Here is an 18,234-nt window from a genome sequence, read left to right on the forward strand (position 1 = left end):
TAGTATTGACGCTACTGTGTAGCGACTGAGGTTAGGGTGGACTCTTTGCCCAGCCTCCCTCATAGATAGGCCATGATTTATGACATGGTCCACCAGAGTAGCCCTGATGTCATCCGATACATGTCTCCGCACTGGTCCTCGTCTTTGTCCTCTACCATGTCCACGTCCAACTCCTCTTCAGTATTTGTAGTGCTAAGACTCAGACCGATTGGTGTTCTGTTTTCTGTACAAGTGTATTCAGGTGTGTATGTAAGTGCCTATAATTGCCAGATGACTTTTGCATTTTGAACAGAGTGTTTTCCCAATGATAATAGGTGATTTCGTTTTTGAAAAATGTGTCTAATGTAAGAAAACGTGTGTAGTGTTTCGCAATAAGTGTGCTACAGAATTGCAAACAAAGTGCAAAATTGACAATGTGTTTAAGCTATGGTTACACTGTGTTTAAGCATATGCTACAAGAAGTTTAGGTATTGAGGCTTTGGTCTAAGCATTCGGATTTAGTGTGTAAGCAATAGGCAAAAACTGTACTAGAAATGTAGCAATAATAGAATAAATCTTATTCAATTTTGTATTATGTTATTGTTTAAAACATAAGTTTAACAGTTTTAAAAAAACAGTATGTAAGCATGTGCAAATTGGCTTATTTGTATAAAGAGTTTTGGCAGTTGTTGTGTCTGAGTGAGAAAAGAATTCATAAAATTTGAGAGATGTAGTCATTGAATGCATATGGTGCCAAAGCAATGATACTTGATCCTCAGTTTAGCCCACATAGACTTCTGTTGCGCTCACTGTGTGAAGAGTTTTGCAAAAGTGACCTAAGTATTGAGAAATGTGTCCTAGCGTCTGTAAAAAACTGTAACAATGTTTCTATACTAGGGCGATAAACATCAACCCATCTGATCATGATATAATTTATGGCGATTGTGATGATAAGCTCTGGGCATTTTTACTCAATGTGGATTAATCTAACAGCCAATCACACACAATTATATTACGATATTTATATATCAACCAGCCCTTAAAGGGCTCTACACAGGGAGTTTTGTAATGTTTAATTGTGTTAATGTGACGCACTGCAAGTGTTCTAACAATGTATATTTTGTCTGTCCACATAATATACATTCAAATGTACTACATTGTTTTCAAGTTGCACAAACAACAATGCAAGGCTATAAAGCACTATTCATATTGCCTGTTTTTGTAAAATATGACTCAATGTGTTTTATACTTTTATACTTTGTTGCATTAAATGTATTACTTTCGATGGACCATTTATTTCATGAAACAGCACTGGGAAATTCAACCTAAACCCTTTAACAAGTTTATTCACCTTATTGATAAATGTAATACATAGTAAAATCAATTCAATTCAATTCAATTTTATTTATATAGCGCTTTTCACAATGGTTATTTGTTTCAAAGCAGCTTTACATTAATAGAAGCAGTTAAAGCACAGAAAAACGACAGATAGCACAACATAATACACGATAGCATAAGCAGTCAAATTTGCTGCGGCTATGATTCGACATTATAAGCGAGCGTATTACTAATGTAACGTCTAGAAGAAAAAGCTAAGTTAAGCCCAAGCAGGCTGCCTCCCCAGGGTAAAAAAAAGCCTAGGAGGAAAAAAACAAAAACCCTGGGCTGTTTATATTATTAATTATATTATCCACAGTTGAGGATTTTGCAAATTGGGGGCCCACTGCGATGGTATATATGGTAACTAAGGGTCACCTTCCGGTCTTTAAGAGAAAATGAAACCTGTCGGAACAAACCAACACGTTTGACTAAGGCCGGAAGCCCCACTGTCATCGTTAATGCAGGTTCAGTGGCAAACGGGTCTGTATTGCATACTATTCACAAGACAAAGAAAGCACCAAAATCACAACCCAACCATACGTGCCAACCCGTTTGACTAAGGCTGGAGGCCCCACTGTCATTGTTAATGCAGGTTCAGTGGCAAACGGGTTTGTATGGCATACTATTCACAAGACACACGAAAATGCCAAAATCACAACCCAACCATATGTCACAGGTCGGGGCGGACCACAGAATGTAACAAGCCACGCCCCTTCCTAGTTTCCACCTTGAGGAGGTCCCAAAGCCATCCCAATGACCAGACACACAGAGAAGGTATGTATAATTAAAACAAACTTTATTAAATTACTTAAAATAGTGTTCAGGGAAGGGGAAAGGGGAAGTTTAAAACTGTTTCCTTCTATCCTCCATAGGCTTTCTCGTGGGGAGAGGGGGACGGGGTTCCTCCAATATGGATTCTTGATCCTGTGGCGCCCTCCGCTTTCCTGGAGGCAGAATTAAAAAGAGAGAGACAGTCAACACTCCGTGCGATAGAGATCGACTACCTCGACTTCACACTTCGAGGGTCCACAGGGGTGGATACGTCCACTGTGGTCTGTTGTACAACTGACACTCTTCTCTCTCTCTCTTTCTTTAGGTGGCCTGCTGGTGCTCCGACTGTGCGCTTCTCCAGCCGACGGGGGTGATCCGACGGAGTGGCTCTTCGCTGGAACCAACGGTAAGTATTTCACGGATGACCGTAGCTTTTACTTCCTTCCTCGGGTTGGGAGCTGTAAGCAGAGGTAAGGGTTTACACAGGTGACCGTAACTTTAACTTTTCTTCTCAGGTTTGGAGCTGTAAGCAGAGGTGAGGGTTTACACAGGTTTACGTAACTTTAACTTTTCTTCTCAGGTTTGGAGCTGTAAGCAGAGGTAAGAGTTTACACAGGTAACTGCAACTTTAACTTCCTTCTCAGGCTTGGAACTGTAAGCAGAGGTAAGGGTTCACACAGGAAACTGCAACTTTAACTTTCTTCTCAGGTTTGGAGCTGTAAACAGAGGTAAGAGTTTACACAGGTAACTGCAACTTTAACTTCCTTCCCTGGCTTGGAACTGTAAGCAGAGGTAAGGGTTCACACCGGTAACTGCAACTTTAACTTTCTTCTCAGGTTTGGAGCTGTAAGCAGAGGTAAGAGTTTACACAGGTAACTGCAACTTTAACTTTCTTCCTCTTATGCACAACGGTTGGTTTGCACCACTTTTACACTGGGGCAGTGGTTTTACGGGGTGAGGTTCCACACAGCAGGAATTTGGTTTGACGGGCCTCCAGAAGGGCCGGGGTAGCACACGGCCCACCTAAGGCTCACTGTCGGTCGAAGGGACGGCCAATATACTCATGTGGAGCCGAACGCTTCCCTTACTCCTCCTCCACGTATGGTTCAAGAGATGCTGAGCAGGGGCGAACTTTCGAAGAGGCTCCACACATACAAGAGTGGTTAAAGCACACAGCAAAATCACAGGCACCCTTCATCCCAAGAGGACACTACCAGATGGTCTACTCACTCTAGTTCGTAGGTATACTTCACCACTGCCCTTCTTCACAGTCAGAAAGGATCCGTCCTTTACACTCAGGAGGTACAATAAATATCTGCTTTAAGCCCACACTCCCCTAGCCTCAGCGGGCTGTTCTCTCCTCACGACTTCTCTGGTTTGTAGTGGCTCCTGTCGACACAAGCACAGCACTCCTCTGAAAGATTATGTGTACACAGACATACAATAAAGGCAATGACTCACCCACAGCACTCCTCACACTTTTCGTGACTAAGGACAGAGCCAAAACTTGACCCGGGTTCGTTGTGTGGCTTGGCTGGGCGTAGTTCTTAACGGAGGGGGAAAAGTGCCTAAGGGATGAACGCCGAACCTCCTGTGTTTACTCCTAATTGTACTTCTCGGCTCGCCCACGCTCCTCTCCACGGTGGGGCCGCAAATCTGCGTGCTAAACTTCACAACACAGTTCAGGTAATAGTCCCTCTTCAATAGCACTGGCTATGATATACAATGTTACTCACGTGCATGCACCAATACTCCACGACACGGTGGCCTCCCAGTACTATTTCCTGGCTCACCCACGCTTCTCTCCACAGTGGGGCCGCACACTGAGTAGTAAACTCACAACACACGTCAGGTAAAGAAATCTCCTCAATACTTTATAAACACATCTGGCTTTTATCGAAGACTCTTCAATGTGACTGCTCCACCAACGTCAACACATGACCGCACATCCACATCACAACGGTAAGTATTTGTTTTGTACTCAGCCCAGTCGATCGTATCTTTGATTCGTCCTGCTCTCAGTCACTGGCGAACTCTGTTTCTTCTAAGAAGATCTTACTCAAGCCTTCACTAGACAGTTTCCGTGGTTGCACACAATGCAGCGATCCAGATGAAATACAGCACACTAACAGCACCCCAACAGCCCTTGCTTGCATTTTGAGGGCTCCTTTTATACTCCCTCTCTTCCTTTCCTTAGCCAATCTCCAACCGCTGCGTTGATTGTACACACCTGCATCTAGTTTAGCCTGATTTGCCTCTCGGAACACACCCGGAAGTTCCTTTGTTTGCGGTAAATCGTACGGGTGGAAACTATCTTCGGGCGAAACTAATCCTCCCAACTTTAGTTCCGCCTATAGAAAAGTCACACGGTGACACATACGTACCAACCCGTTTGACTAAGGCTGGAGGCCCCACTGTCGTCGTTAATGCAGGTTCAGTGGCAAACGGGTTTGTATGGCATACTATTCACAAGACACACGAAAATGCCAAAATCGCAACCCGACCATACGTGCCAACCGGTTTGACTAAGGCTGGAGGCCCCACTGTCGTCGTTAATGCAGGTTCAGTGGCAAACGAGTCTGTATGGCATACTATTCACAAGACACACGAAAATGCCAAAATCCCAACCCAACCATACATGCCAACCCGTTTGACTAAGGCTGGGAGCCCCACTGTCGTCGTTAATGCAGGTTCAGTGGCAAACGGGTCCGTATGGCATCCTATTCACAAGACACACGAAAGTTCCAAAATCGCAACCTGACCATACGTTAAGATAAGGTTTTTATTTATTTATTTGGTTGGTCTGTGTTATGACCGCGAGTGCTTTGTTCCGTACAAATATCTTTTTCGAGTTAAGTAAATTATGCGAATGCTTTGTTGAAGAGAAAAGTTTTAAGTCTAGAGTTAAAATTATCGACTGTGTCTGATTCTCGGACATCGGTTGGTAAATCATTCCAGAGCTTAGGGGCTAAGTAGGAAAAGGATCTTCCACTTTTAGACACTTTTGATAGTCTAGGGATAATCAAGAGACCAGAATTTTGCGACCGTAGTGTGCGTGATGGATTGTATTCTGATAGTAATTCTCTAAGATATGAGGGTGCTAGGCCATTTAAAGCTTTGTAGGTGATTAGTGATATTTTAAATTGTATGCGATATTTAACTGGTAGCCAGTGTAAAGATGCCAGAATTGGGCTTATGTGGTCGTACTTTTTAGATTGAGTAAGTACCCTTGCAGAAGCGTTTTGAACTAGCTGAAGCTTGTTTACTTGATTTGCATGGCATCCCCCGAGTAGCGAGTTACAATAGTCTATTCTAGAGGTCATAAAAGCATGGATAAGCTTCTCTGCGTCAGATGTAGACAGTATATGGCGTATTTTCGAGATATTTCTAAGATGGAAGAATGCTGTGCGGCAGACGTTGGTGATATGACTATCGAAGGATAAGTTGCTGTCGAACATCACACCTAAGTTCCTAACCGTGGAAGATGGCACCACAGTGCAGCCATCTATGTGCGACTTGTGGTCTGACGTGTTGTGTTTGTGGCGATTCGGTTCAATAATAAGTATCTCTGGCTTATTGGAGTTGAGCTTAAGAAAGTTATGTGCCGTCCAGTCACTGGCATCGCTGGGGCAGCCTGTTGGCTTGGAGGACGTGTGTGTTTCGCTGGGATGTGGGGAGATGTAAAGCTGGGTATCATCCGCATAGCAGTGAAAATTTATGTTATGTTTCCTGATAATGTCTCCTAGGGGTAACATGTATAAAGAGAACAGGATAGGACCTAAAACCGATCCCTGCGGTACACCGTATTTAATCAGGGAGTGATATGACTCTTCCTCGTTTATATAAACAAAGTGATATCGATTGGTTAGATACGACCTAAACGAGGCTAGCGCCTGACCACTGATACCAACATAGTTTTCTAGTCTATTGAGTAAGATTGTGTGATCTATTCTGTCAAAGGCTGCACTAAGGTCTAGTAATATAAGAATTGAGATCTCACCACGATCGGATGTTAACAGGAGGTCATTTGTAACTCTAAGCAACGCTGTCTCTGTGCTATGGTGGGGCCTGAATCCTGATTGGAACTTTTCATATGTACTATTATTTGTCAAGAATCTGCGTAACTGGCTTGCCACTACCTTTTCTAATATTTTTGATAGAAAAGGGAGATTTGAGATTGGTCTAAAATTATTAAGCTCTCCCTGATTAAGCTGTGTTTTTTTAATCAGCGGTTTAATAACTGCTAGTTTGAAAGCTGTTGGAACGTATTTCTAGCGATGAGTTAAAGATATTTAGAACCGGGGTTGACACTACAGGGAATACCTCTTTAAGTAGTTTTGTGGGAACGGGGTCTAATATACAGGACGATGATTTGGATGATGTAACTAGTCTAGAGAGCTCATCTATTGTAGTAGGTTTAAATGAATCAAGATGTTCGTATGGTAGTCTAGTGTTAAGTGAACTAATGGGTAGAGTGGTGGCTGCCTGGGTAGCTATGATGTTTTCCCTAATAGCCGTAATTTTGTTAGAAAAGAAGTTCATGAAGTCGTTACTATTGTGTTGAAGTTTAATATTGGTTTCTGTTTGTTCTTTGTTTCTAGTCAGTTTTGCAACTGGGCTAAAGAGGAAACGAGGGTTATTATGATTCTCATTTATAAGCTTGCTAAGATAGGTAGATCTGGCGGTTTTAATAGCCTGTCTGTAGTGTTTAACACTCTCTTTCCATGCTGCACGCCATACCTCTAACTTTGTGCTTCGGTAGTTTCTTTCCATTTTTCTAGATACATTTTTAAGGGCTGCAGTATGATTGTCATACCATGGAGCTGGCGGTTTTTCTTTGATTCTCTTTTTTCGAATGGGAGCAACGGCATCCAACGTGCTAGAGCAGACGTTGTTCAGGTTTTCTATTATAATATCTAGATCTTCACGGTTATCTGCTACATGTTTCATTTGATACAGGTCTGGAAGAGTGCTAATAAAGCTATCTTTAGTGGTGGAAATTATTGTTCTGGCTAATCTGTAGCATGTTGTAGACCGAGCGGTCCTATCTAGAAGTATTGTGTATGACAGAAGGCAATGGTCTGAAATGGCATCGCTCTGGAGTGATATTTCGATGTCATTAATATTGAGTCCGAGTGACAGAATTAAGTCTAGTGTGTGATTACGAGTATGCGTGGGCCCCGACACGTTTTGTTTAATGCCGAGAAGAATTTAGAACATCCATAAACGCACGTCCTAATGCATCTTTTGGATTATCCACATGGATATTAAAATCACCAACGATAAGAGCTTTATCTACAGTGACTGTAAGGTCAGATAGGAAGTCCGCTATTTCTTTAAGAAAATCTGTGTGGTGGCCCGGAGGCCTATATATGGTAGCTAAAATGAATGAAAGCCGTTTGTTGTTACGATCAGTTATTTCCATATTTAACAGTATTATTTCAAACGAGTTAAATTTTAGGGTTGGATTTATGGTTTACTTTGAATATTTTATTGTATATTGTAGCTACACCACCCCCTCTCCCTTTTAGATGAGGAACGTGTTTATAATAATAGTCTTGTGGGGTGGATTCGTTTAAACTGGTGTAATCGTCTGCTTTAAGCCAGGTCTCTGTTAAACAGAGTGCATCTAAGTTTTGGTCAGTAATTATTTTATTGATAATTGGTTCTTTATTGGTAAGCGATCTAATGTTAAGAAGGCCGAATTTTAACATTTGAGTTTCATCTGTTAATGTATTGTGTTCTAATTTTATGTTAATAAGATTTGTACGAGACGAGGTAAACGGTGCACTGTATTTATTTGTTCGAGGAACAGACACAGTCGAGATGTGTTGGTACTCTGGTAAAAAAGGCTCTATGTGCTGGGATATATGTGATCTTGACATGTCAAGGCAGCTAACAGACTGATGGGTAAGCCGATCTGTCTGTTTCCTGACCTGGGCCCTGGATAGTCAGACAATATCAAAAGCAAGACCATTGGTCAGATTTCTAGAGAGTATAGCACTTCCCTCCGGAGACGGATGGAGGCCATCTCTCTTTAGCAGGTCAGGTCTTCCCCCGGAAATGTCTATAAACCCTACGTTATGCTGAGGGCACCACTTTGACATCCAGCCATGAAGAGACACTAATCTACTGTAAGTTTCATCCCCCCGGTAGGCGGGGAGGGGACCAGAGCAAATTACATTGTCTGACATTGTTTTTGCAATTTCACACACCTCTTTAATAGTATCTTTGGTGATCTCCGACTGGCGGAGTCTGGTGTCATTCGTGCTGGTGTGAATAACAATCTTAGAAAACTTACGTTTAGCATTAGCCAGCACTTTAAGTTTGGATCTAATGTCAGACGCTCTGGCTCCCGGTATACAATCGACTATGGTGGCTGGTGCCTCAATGCCAACGTTCCTGAGTATAGAATCTCCAATAACCAGGGCACCTTTAACAGATGTCTCAGCCGGTGTATTGCTGAGTGGAGAAAATCTGTTTGATATTAAAACAGGAACGTGATTTGGATGCCGAATGTGACTAGGCCGCCTGACAGTCACCCAGTTAGTCAGCCGCCTTGACTCAGATGCCAGAACCGAGCTATGTGTATTACGTTTAACACTAGGCGCACCCGAAACAGTGTTTGTAGCATTAGCGGTATTAGCGTTTGTAGCATTAGCGGTATTAGCGTTTGTAGCATTAGCGGTATTACTGTCATCAACTAGCGTTTGGATGCGCGCTTCTAGTTCTGCTATCTTTTCCGTCAGCCTAACTACTTCAATACACTTAGCACAAGTAAACCCCTCTATGCTGATGGAAGAAGCTAAACTGTACATGTGGCAAGTAATGCAGGTTACAATAACAAGCGAAGTCTTACCGCTTTCATATTGGGTGATGGCGTCTTCGGTCACCTGGACGCGGTCCGTGAAGCTACATCGCGAGGGAAGCTCGCTCCCAGCACGCCCCGATCGCCTACGGAAGTCTGTAGCCAGGGTGATGTGAGGCACGCTGAATCTGCGAAGGCCGGGCAGCAGCTCCTCCGCGGCTTCCCGATCGCTTTCATTCTGGGCGATGGCGTCTCTGTTCCCTCGAGCGCGGTCCGTGAAGCTGCAACGCATAGGGTGTTCGCCTTCTGCACGCCTCAGTCGCTTGTGGACGTCTGGAGCCTGGGTGAACTGGGCGCTGTACGTCGCGTAGGATCTGCGATAACCGGGTATCAACTGCTCCACAGCTTCCCTCTCAGGTGAGGACAGGTCTGAATAGCATACATCGGATGAGTCCGCCATTAGATCGGCAAATGGTAACTAAAGCCGGCACCGTTTGTTGATGCTAGCGGGCTATATGCTAACACGGGGTGTTTATTAGTGATAAATCGTGTCACGTGGTAGTACTGCTCAATAGTCGTCACGGTAAAGTATTCTTGAGATAAACTAATATGTTATATTATATAAATAGGAACAAGGTAGTCAGAAAATAGGATTTGGATGATGAACTCGACGGAGCTCTGATGCACGATGCTCAAGGTGTGTTTGACTCCAACCGGAAGTTACATAGTAGTAGCTCAAAAGGTGTATCAATTGTTTGTAAACAAAAACACATCGGGACCGCACATGTCATGTATGATATATGCATAGGGTAGGTTGTTCAGGTGACAACATTGATCCACTTCTGTCTCCTGGGTGTTGTATATCATCACCATTATGCTTCTTTTGAGTTGTGATAAGAGAACTGGGTCTTCAATATCCCTCAATTCCAAAGCCATGGTTCCCAAATGATGTTAATGTATCCCTAGTTGTTTGTGAGTCCACTTGTGCAACAGTAAAGTCTAAAATCAATAAAGAAATGCATTGTTTTCAGTTAATATTTACCTCCAGATTTTCATTTATTTTATTTGTCTATTCAAACTAAATATGATAATTTATTCCTTGGTTTACAAGCTCTTTCAACTGGTACAAAAGGCAGATTGTAATGTAACTGAATATCCTCTAATACACAATATATAACAATAAACAGAATTACATTAAAAAGAATTATACACTTTATAATGTTTTACAGACATATCCCAAAAATAGGATTACGCTAGCTTCTATAATATTCATGTATTTGGAAATATGACCAATTCATTTATATTTTACCCCATAACATTTAGATAATGTAATAATAACATTTCCTCACCTGGCTGTTTTACAGCGTTTGCTATTTCTCTCCACCGTTTATTTTTCTCAGCGCAGTTGTGGTACATATATGTGAAATGTCACAGGTCGGAGCGAACCACAGACTGTGTGAGTCACGCCCCTTCCTAGGTTCCACCTTGAGGAGGTCCCAAAAGCACCCCAATGACCAGATACACAAGAAAGATAAGTAAAATTTAAGCAAACTTTATTTAAATTATTTAAAATCAATTTGGGGAAAAGGGAATCTAAAATATGGTCCTCTCTTTCTCTCCTCCAGGGAGAGACAGGGGTCCAGAGAAGGGGGAAAGGAAGACCAGCCAGCAAGAGTAAGTGTCTGCAGGGAAAGGACAGGATGGAGCTCCTTCGTCCCTGTCGCACCTCCTGGGGTTTTTGTTGCTTTATCTCTGTGTACAGGTAAGTAATGAGGGTCGTTATATTACTCCACTCTAGGTCTCCGATGACACAAGGTGAGTTAGCTTTAACTTTAGGTACAGGTAAGTAATGGTTAACGTGATATTACTCCACTCTAGGCCTTCAAAACGTACAGGGTGAGTTAGCTTTAGCTCTGGGTACAGGTAAGTATCGATCGTCGTTATAGGTTTTCACTCTAGGCTTCCAGAACGTGCAGGGGGAGTTAGCTTTAGCTCTGGGTACAGGTACGTATCGATTCATCGCTATAGTTTCCACTCTAGGTTTTCAGAACATACAGGGTGAATTAGCTTTAGCCCTGAGCACAGGTAAGTATCGACCGTCGTTGTAGTTTTCCACTCTGGGCCTTCAGAACGTACAGGGTGAGTTAGCTTTAGCTCTGGGAACAGGTAAGTATCGATCGTCATTATAGTTTTCCACTCTAGGCTTTCAGAACGTACAAGGTGAATTAGCTTTAGCTCTGGGTAGAGGTAAGTATCGACCGTCTTTATAGTTTTCCACTCTAGGCCTTCAGAACGTACAGGGTGAGTTAGCTTTAGCTCTGGGTACAGGTAAGTATCGATCGTCGTTATAGTTTTCCACTCTAGGCTTTCAGAACGTACAGGGTGAGTTAGCTTTAGCTCTGCGTACAGGTAAGTATCGATCGTCGTTATAGTTTTCCACTCTAGGCCTTCAGAACGTACAGGGTGAGTTAGCTTTAGCTCTGGGTACAGATAAGTATCGATCGTCGTTATAGTTTTCCACTCCAGGCTTTCAGAACGTACAGGGTGAGTTAGCTTTAGCTCTGGGTACAGGTAAGTATCGATCGTCGTTATAGTTTTCCACTCTAGGCTTTCAGAACGTATAGGGTGAGTTAACTTTAGCTCTGGGTACAGGTAAGTATCGATCGTCGTTATTATTTCCCACACAACTCTGTACAGTACCTCAGTCGATGACCCCACATACCTTCGTTTCCTCTGGGCCAAGGTGGTTGCAGGCGATCATAGAATTTGGCGTTTTGTTGTGGCAGCAGCTCACGCTCGTTCCAGCAAGGGCTCCCTAGACCTGGGGGCGAGTACAGACAACAAAGAGACGGCACAGCACTGCAAAGCTTCAAGTGCACACACGTCAAGGAAAAGCTCACCCACAATCCACACACACTCCAGTGATATAGTAGGGTCCATACTCTGCGCCGTTTGAGGTCCGCCCTGAGGGAAAACTTGGGTGCACTGTTACACACAATATGCGACCAGTCAGGTTAGGCCTGCAAGACCACAATGATTTAACTCTACCACTTCGGCTCCCTCAATGATCTCCACGTACACAGTGGGGCTGTTAGACAACAGCTAGACTTTATGACACCGATGCACGGGTCAAAGGTAATAGCAAGCATCAAACTCCGTTTTACTCACAGTCTGTATCAATAATCTCCTCTCTCCCTCCACAGATCGCTCACCGGATGCTCCGTCGTTCCGCTGTAACTTTACCCAAGCCCCCTTCCTTCTCTGTGTCTTTGCTACAACCAGTGTTGTTTTTGGCAGCCCTTTTAGTTTTCGTTTTAGTCTTAGTCTTTAAGACGAAAATGCTTTTAGTTTTAGTCACATTTTAGTCACTTGTAAAATTTATAGTTTTAGTCAAGTTTTAGTCGACGAAAACGCAAAAAGGTTTTAGTCAAGTTTAAGTCAATTTTAGTAAAAAAATTATTTTTTAACCAATGAATTTAGGTTAAAAAGTGTGGTGTATTTAATACAATTAAAATGTGCATTAAGGTTGTCCCTGAGGGCTTGCCGTTGTTTTAGTCGGTGTGCCTTCTGCGCATGTCATTACAAAAAGTTATGAAGAAAAAAGTTTAGCCTAATATACCCTCATGTTGAGTTTGTGTTACGCTGAGACCTCGCTTATAAAGTTGAGAAACGCGTGCCTTGCCTTATTTAAATACACCACAAAAAGTATTGGAAATGGGCTTAGGTTTGACAAGTAGATACATGTAAAACCTTAAGCTTACCCTGAAATATGTCACAAGCCAAATGTCGAGTAAAATTGGATGTTAACATATGTTAACAGCGTGACTTGTTAGTTAACAGCGTGACTTGTTAGTTACCTTTAAAAAATATTAGCGTGATGACCCTTCAGGTGCCGCTTGAGGTTGGTGGTATTCTTCCCACCTAGTTTGTGGCCACATTTACCGTCGTCTCCCAATATATTTCCGTTTTCTGTCTGATGGATTATACTGAAAGTATGTCCATAAATCATCTTGTCGTTTCCGTTTATTGGCATCACCCCTACGGTCCTGCAAACTCGCCACAGCCGCAGGTGTGTTGTTGTTGTTTGAAATCTGGTGCGCCTGCGCGGCATGGCGGCAGCCGGGTGGTGGGCGTGAGTGAGACTGTGTTGACCCAAAACAAGGAAAGAAAGCGGCAGCATTGCTGATACTTTTGAGCTAAAAACAGACAGATTTCACGCAAAATAGGCAGAAATGACATGCATTATGAACGTCAGACTTATAATCATTTTCGTTCCGTCTCGTTTCGTCAACGAAAACTCGAAAGCGTCTCGTCATGTTTTCGTCACCTTAGAGACATTTTTAGCTAGTCATCATCGCGTTAGCGTCATTAAAAATATGTGCGTCAACGAAATCATTTCGTTATCGTTATCGTTGACGAAAACAACACTGGCTACAACACACACAACGGTAAGTATACTTCCTTCTTAATGTTCACGTTGCTCACCCCCTGTTAACTTGTTTGTTTCCCATCCTTCAGATCACTCGACAAAGTCCTCCAAAGCCTCACTGTCCCTGCTTCTTTCCGGGTGGTGACTCACCGCTTCGCCTGTGGCACTACTTCCCCAAAACTTAACGTGACTTCTACATCTCCACTGCTCCTTTTGTACCCTCTTCATCCACGAAGACGCCCAGTCAAGAATCGCCACGTCATTCTCCACACCTGTCACAAATTCAGCCTGATTTGGGTTGCTCGGGGTTACCCGGAAGTGACAGGTGTTTGCTGTATTCGGTCTGGGTGGAACTTTTCCTTTCACCTTTGGTTCCGCCCTAAAAAGTCACTCCATGACATCCTCCCCCGCCAATCCGTTCTAGTCCCTAGAACGTCCTTCTCCCATTCACTCTCCATATCGCACAGGGGGACGTCCTCAGGTCTCTCGCTGGGACCAACGGGAGGCCTGAGACCTGAGGTTGCTGAGGTTGGCCTGACATTTCCGTTTCGCCGCTAATTTCCGTTTTCACCGCTGGATGAACAGCAATTTAATTTCATATTTTCACATCTGGATAGACAGCTTATTTATTTTATATGTTCACCTCTGGATAGACAGCATATTTATTTTATATTTTCACCTCTGGATAGACAGCATATTTATTTTATATTTTCATCTCTGGATAGACAGCATATTTATTTTCGTTTTTCACCAGTGGATATATTCTTTGCAGGCTTAATTGCACACGTCTTTTCCGTATTGTCATTTTACTTTAATGACTTAAAATATATAATATAAAATCTGTGTTCAAATTGAAATATGATCTTTATAATATCTCTTTACATAAAACAATTCTCAATAGTATGCTTAATATAATAACATCAATAATTCATGCAAACTGCATTCACAAGAACCACCTTGAAAATATATATTGTTCAGATCATTTCACTATTTTTTGTGACTTAAATTCAGCCTAGATCAATGGACTATAACGTTTTGTCATTACAACAGACTTGTACATGTTAATTGACCACAGGTATTTTTTTGTAAATGTAACCACTTCTGTTTATAAGATATACGTAGACTCACATGATCTCACATGATCAGACAATTTACCAAACAATCCAGATCAAATGAACACTTCGTGGTTTTACAATATTTATTGAAAATTACACACATCTTAGTAAAATTAGACAAATCTGACCACCAGAATGAAGATGCAACAGTCAGGCCCGTGTGGGGGAAGTGCCGATTTCAAGAGAAAATAAAACATGAACCGTTCCAAATAAACTATTGCACACTGCACACCACACCTCATTCCTGCCCCCTAAAACTGTCTAGCTAGTTTGTGCATTTGAATTCTGACATGACCTATAAATAAAATCATCGACAGTTTATTATTTTTTCTTACCGCTGACATGTGCATGGCGCGTCAAATTTGAAAAGTGAATGACGATACGGAAATGACGTCAGCTGTCCATCCACTGGTGTCCAGCCACTGGTGTCTAGCAAGAAGTGAGTCTGCGGGGCTGCAGCTGGATGCCTCTCGAAATCACCGAAACGAGGCACAGCTGTACCAACAACGTGGCGAACGTTGATTGGGCGAGTCACGCTGGGGAAAGGTGTATAAAAGGGGAAGTTAGAAGAGGCACAGCAGTCGTCGGATTTGGAGTGCGTTGGGCAGATGCTGGGACACCTCCGCTGGGTTGAATCGGAAACACAGGAAAGCAGCACTGGGCAAATGCTGGAAATCTGCAGAGAGAGAGAAACACAGTAAGAGTCAACAAAGGGTGAGCAACAGAGTGATAGGAACATTGCAAACGATCGGATTGTTGTGTGTTTACATGGAGGCTTGGGCGAGTTGAACCGCATGTATCTAAGGACGCCCGGAAGAGGAGGAAAACAGAGGGAGAATGCGACGTAGTCGTGAGTAATTGCAAACATTGTTATGTGAGAAATCTGCAATATTAAAGGAGTGTGTGTTTTGTCTTCTTAGCGGTCCCACCAAGTGTGAAGCCGGTGGGTGAGCCGGGAATCGAGTGTGTTGGTCAGAGACAACAGAGCCGTGAGTAATCTCAGATGTGTGTACATGACGACTGCAAAATATTAAAGGATTGTGTGTTTTGTCTTCTTAGTGGCCCCACCAAGTGTGAAGCCGGTGGGTGAGCCGGGAATCGAGTGTGTTGGTCAGAGACAACAGAGCCGTGAGTAATCTCAGATGTGTGTATATGACGACTGCACAAAATTAAAGGAGTGTGTGTTTTGTCTTCATAGCAGCCCCACCAAGTGTGAAGCCAGTGGGTGAGCCGGGGATCGAGTGTGCCTACAGGCATTGGACAGCGAAGCCTTTAAGCCCGGTTGGGACATCGTCAGTGTGACAGACTTTCTCCCTTATCCAGAGCTGGTCTTGCTGAGAGAGGAGCACGGACCTTAATTATTCACTGGAGTGTGTGCTGTGCAGCGTGAGAGTGATCTTTTGACGTGAGTACACTAAGCTTGTAGTGTGGTGCCGTGTCCTTGCTGTTTGTGCTCCCCCCTCAGGGAAAATTGGCTTTCTGTAAAGACCATCGGGAGCCGTTACGCCGACGAACACCCAGCCAAACTTCCACACGCCACGGCCTATGTCCTGTAGGAACCCACGGACGTTGTAAAGGAGGTACTGAGAGGAAAGTAGTAGGCTACTTGACAACCAGCGGCGGAGGAGCCGCCAAGAGGGGGACAGGGGGTCCAGGAGCTGTGTATGTGCTGTGGGTGGCAAGTGTGCATTAACAACTGCTATTCCGTCTAGATCTTCGCCTGCCCTAGGAGCAAGGGAAGAGGACGTGTGGAGTCTGTTAGCCTCAATTCACGGATAGCGAGGCGCTGCTACGATTGGTGGTGTGGTGATGTATAGCCCCTTCCTCTACTTCCCCCAGTGCCATACTAACAGCCTAGTATAACCTTGAATGCCTAGAGATACCTGTAGAAAGAAGATACTTACTGTGTAGCGAGCTAAAGCTAAACCTTCCCCGCATGCCTTGAATGCCTAGAGATACCTGTAGAAAGAAGATACTTACTGTGCAGCGAGCTAAAGCTAAACCTACCCCGCACGCCTTGAATGCCTAGAGATACCTGTAGAAAGAAGATACTTACTGTGCAGCGACCTAAAGCTAAACCTACCCAGCATGCCTTGAACGCCTAGAGATACCTGTAGAAGGAAGATACTTATTGTGCAGCGAGTTAAAGCTAAACTTACCCAGCACGCCTAGAACGCCTAGAGATACCTGTAGAGGGAAGATACTTACCGTGCAGTGAGCTAGAGCTAAACTTACCCAGCACGCCTCGAACGCCTAGAGATACCTGTAGAAGGAAGATACTTACTGTCTGGTGAGACAAAGTAAAACTTACCCAGTACGCCCAGAGAAACCTGTAAAAAAAGGGAGAATACTTACCGTGATACGAATCCCAGCTAAAGCCAAGTCCCACTTACCGAACACGACCCACCAGAGCTAAGCATCGGCCGTGCTTGAGATACACCTCCGGTGACAATCCATAGGCCCTGTGGGTCTGTGGACGAGAAGAGGGATTTAATGGCAGAGACGTCGATTCGGCCAAGTCCGACATAGTACTTACCTTGTGTTTTATTTTGCCCTTAGGAGGACGAGGCGCACCACGAGGAGTCCTTCCGCACAGGAGGTGGGCCGAGGACGAAGGAGCTCCGCCCGGCCCTTGCCCTGTGATTCTTTGGCCCCACGGAACCGACCTCTCCCCTCCAACGTCCCAGGCCCCGTAGTGTTCCCCCTGAGGGCGAGAGGATATATTTTTAGATTCCCTTCCCCAGTTCCCTTGATTCTTTTAATTAAATGAAATAAAGTTACTGTTTTTATCTTCACTTATCTCTCATTTGTCTGGTCATTGGGGTGCTTCGGGGACCTCCTCGAGGTGGAACTTTGGTAAGAGCGTGACTCACGTAGTCCGTGGTCCGCTCAGGCCGTGACATTTGCATCTACACATGTTCTTTTCCCGGCCGATACTGGAGCTGGTAGTCATAATTGGCCAGCTGAGCCACTCACCGTTGTTCCACGGCTCCCAGTTTCGCCGTCTGTAGATGAACAAGAGGATTATTATCAGTGATCACTGTACCTTGTACAGATAATCTTTGAACTTCTCACTCAAGGCCCACTTTAAGACCAACAGTTCTAATTTGAACGATCTAATTTGAAGTTCGCATCGTTTTGTTCCGCCGGGTGGAGGCTCCTACTGGCATAAGCGATCACTCGCTCGGCTCCCTCCTGTCGCTGGGCCAACACTGCTCCCAACCCCAGGTTGCTGGCATCTGTATACAGAATAAAAGTTGAGTTAAAGTCTGCATAAGCCAATATGGGTGCTTGCAAAAGTTCCTGCTTCAGTTTCTGGAAGGCGGCCTCGCACTCGGGATCCCACACAATGGATGGAGACCCCCGGCCCCGGGGTCGTCCTGTCCCTACCAGCAGTTGATTGAATGGTTTTGCAATTTTAGAAAATCCTTGTATGAAACGGCGATAGTACCCTACAAACCCCAGAAATGATCGTACCTGCCTCACCGTCTTCGGGGCACTCCACTCCTTGCCTACCGCAACCTTCTCGGGATCCAAAGCCATCCCTGCTGCACTCACACAATGGCCCAAGAACTTAACTTTCCTTTGTAACAGATGGCACTTGTCTTGTTGCAACTTAAGACCGTAGCGCTCCATGGCTTGAAATACCTCTTCGAGGTGCTTCAGGTGGGACTCGAAGTCTGGGGAGTAGACTATAACATCGTCGAGGTATACTAGAGTCGACTCCATCAACCGGCCTCCCAGGCACCTCT

This window comes from Misgurnus anguillicaudatus, chromosome 18, assembly GCF_027580225.2.
Source record: "Misgurnus anguillicaudatus chromosome 18, ASM2758022v2, whole genome shotgun sequence".
In the NCBI taxonomy this organism is placed as follows: domain Eukaryota; kingdom Metazoa; phylum Chordata; class Actinopteri; order Cypriniformes; family Cobitidae; genus Misgurnus; species Misgurnus anguillicaudatus.